Here is a 3762-nt window from a genome sequence, read left to right on the forward strand (position 1 = left end):
TGACAAGGATGGATCAGGATCAGTTTTATTCTAGTCATCCAGACAGATTCACTGGTTATTCTCAGGTTCTGAGTAGAGAGAGTCTGACTGGACGTTGTTACTGGGAGGTGAAGAGGAGAGGAGGAAGAGTTTATATAGCAGTTTCATACAAGAGCAACAGAAAAAGATGGTCAGAAGAATGTCAATTTGGATCCAATGACAAATCTTGGTCATTATGCTGTGGGAGGAAAAGTTACACTTTTCATCACAACAAAGTTAAAACTCCAGTACCAGGTCCAGTTTCCTCCAGAATAGGAGTGTACCTGGACCACAGAGCAGGTATTCTGTGTTTCTACAGCGTCTCTGAAACCATGACTCTGATCTACAGAGTCCAGACAACATTCACTCAGCCGCTTCATGCTGGGATTGGGTTTGACCCCTCAATTTTTGCTTCCTCACAATGTTTTTCTGAGTTCATTCAGCTGAAACAGTTATCTGTGAGTTGAGGGTCATTTGGCAGCAAGTAACATTATTACAATGTTATTGTAATAATTACAATTGCATTGTAATTATGCTTTTAATATTTGTAAATGTATGAGTTATTTTGTTGAATTATTTCATATTTTAATTTAGGGTGGATGTGATGTGGAGTGTTTCTTGAGGACCTCTGAGGTGGCAGGCGGCCACGAGGTAACCTTTTGTTAAAGCACGTGTCACCTGTCACTGTAAGATATCTAAAGCTTTGTATTTTATTTCTATAGTTTTCACGGCATTCAATAAACAGCCTGTCTAAAGGAAGCGGTGCCAGTATTGTCACTTAGGAGTTACAATCATTGCTATAATTTCTTCACTGCTCAGAGATCAGCTGTCTTTATGGGGTCACTTTTTAATTTTGTTTATTGATATTGGAGTTTGTGCTGCCCCTTCCTGTTTCTGTTTAACCAGGGAGCTACCACTGCTTAGTAGGATTTTGATTCACCTCATTACATTTACATTGCAATTATAAATCCTTGCTTTGTAAGACTAATGGTTGTTGATATTTAAATCCATGCACAGATGAGCTGATGGAAGCCGCAATTATAATCATAATCAATCATTATTTTATTGAACAAAAATCAGAATCTGGATCCTAGACAGTAATGACTGTAGAAAGAAACTGAACTGATACACATCATTCATAAAGTCTATATGACATTGACCCTCTGATTGGATGTTTATCATTTAAGACTATTAAATGCTAAACATTTAATCCATAATAAAGTGACAACTGTATGAATGGTGTAGGTTCCAGATATAGATTAGAAACTCACTGTAAAAACATGAGACATTGTCTTTAATTGTGATGTAAATGTAGACTTTTCATTTCATTAGATAGCTAAGATGCTTTTTAAATGTTTAATTTTCTCTTTGTGTTTTGTGCTCAGATTATGTTTTGTTGTGAATTTATTCTGTTTTTGGTAAAAGGAAAACCATTATTCTGGTATGATTGATTTTACTGTTTTATAAGATCCGTGTACTCACAAATATTTAGAAACCATTTAATTTTTAACATTTCATGTTAGTTTTATTCTACTGTTGCTGAGCTTCTGAGTTAATCATGCTTATGTCTATTGATTATCAAATTATTTTATTGCACCGACTTAAAGTCAGTGGTTGGAAACCATAAAAAAGCTTTTGTAATCTGTGTTCTACTTTGTGTTTGATAATGAATCAGTTATATTTTGTTTTGAAACTATTGAAATGATTACAGTGAATATAAACAAAATAAAAATGATTTCTGAACCATTATGTTTTCTGACTGGTTTATGGACTGGTTTTACTAGAAGGAGTAACTGAAACCAGTTCATTATCTCTGTGTTGTTCCAGAAGTTGCTCGTTGGGATGATGGTACTCAAAGTGCAGCACGTGAAAGAGTGGGAGTTCGATGTGAACCAGACATTTTAACAAGTCATATTTTCCAAGTCTCAAATCTGTAACGACTGAAATTAATATTACCTCATCAAATGCATTAAATCTAGTCCACCTATGACACTGCATTGGTGCATTTTAGAAAAACCTGCATTGTTTAATTTACCACATGAACATTTAACAATTATTTTTAATATTAAAACATTTAATCCAACATGTAAGAAACTACCAAAGTCTGTGTTATATTGCTGAAGAATTTGACATATTGTAATAAAATATTAATCACATTAAGAAAACAAAATAGCAATTTATGCTCAAAAATAACTTGTTTGTGTAAAATTTCTGAAGGAATCAAATAAAAGCAGAGCTGGTATTTCCTTATCTATTTTATTACTGCAAGATGTTGAAAAAACATGAGCTTAATCTTTCCTAAGTTTTATGTTACCTGCAAATGAACACTAGGTGGCAGTATAAAGTGGAGAAACCAGTGTAAAGGCTGGTTAAGCACCTTATTTGTTAACCAGGGCTTTGTTGTTACTATTTCTAAATACTGCATTATTTACAAACATATTCAACTTTGTTGTTGTATAATTTTTTTCCTGATTGGCTTTGAAGTGAATATTTGAATGACTTGAATAGTTACAGATAGAAACAACTAAACTTTCTGGGAAGAAACATAATCAGTGCAAGCTCTAAAACTTCTTCCTTTTCAACAGTCTGAAAGACAATATTCAGCATCTGGTAAAGTTCAGGAGTAAGAGAACTTACAAAAGTGGTACTTTTGCTTGTTTTAAAACATCCAACTGTTGCTCAAAAACCTTTCCAATTGTGCAATGTTTGCTGTCATTTTGACTTTTAAGTTCATGTTTTTCACTTTAAAATCTAGACAGAGTCTGCATTTCCTTTAGCGGTGTCACCTTCTTAGACAGGATGTCAGCTGCTGCCAACAACTTATTGCAATCCTTTTGTAGATGATAAACTCGGGCATATCTATCAGTCTTTAACATGTCTCTCTCTCTGTTAGACAAAGATATTCGCTGAGCTTTTACTTTAACTATTTGTAACATCAGAGGTACAATTCTCAGACAGTGAATTCAAAACTAGACTTCAATTTAATTATTCACCACTGAGTGACGTTAACAGTAGATTTCTCCCTGTTCATATTCAGGAGATATTTTGGTGAAAGGATGACTGGCATCATGGTTTAACTGGTTGAGAGGTGCACAACACCTGGACACACAAACACTAAAACATTTACCCAGTATTTTATCTCTCTGTTGGACATGTCATGTACTATTCAAGGTTTGGGAGAAAACTGGACACTTCACATCTGTTAAAATCCCTCTTTAGAACAACCAGGTTTTCCCACATCTATATCCAGAATCTGAAGAGGGAGAGTTGGTAAATGTTTTCATATAGATGAATAATATTAACATTGGCAACAGTGAATGTAATTTGTGGGCAAAAACCTGCATGAGAAAATAAATGGAACATATGGTCAAATGGAAGCCAATAGCCAATTTTAGAGTCTAAATTTAAATCTTTAAAAAGCTTTGAGATGAAGGGACAAGTTTAACTGCAATCTGAAGCCTTTAGAAATCATCTGCCCCTCCCCCAAAAAACCTGCTATTGAGCTCCTCCCTTCTATTCAACAGAGTTCAGCTCTGTTGTTGCATTTCCCGTTTCACTCATCTGAAAGCTTCTGTATCTGCAGGATCCACCAACTGCTGCAGATCAGTAACAACTTGGTGTTTGGTTTTTGTGAGACACGTCTAAAGGAGAAAGAGGAACTTCAGCTATTCAGTGTGAAATGGCTCAGAGAGGAAATCAGATGGATTCAGGAAAACTCTCCTGTTCCATCTGTTTGGATCTACT

Source organism: Poecilia latipinna, unplaced genomic scaffold (assembly GCF_001443285.1).
Source record: "Poecilia latipinna isolate Pla-1442-1.1 unplaced genomic scaffold, P_latipinna-1.0 Scaffold533, whole genome shotgun sequence".
Taxonomy (NCBI): domain Eukaryota; kingdom Metazoa; phylum Chordata; class Actinopteri; order Cyprinodontiformes; family Poeciliidae; genus Poecilia; species Poecilia latipinna.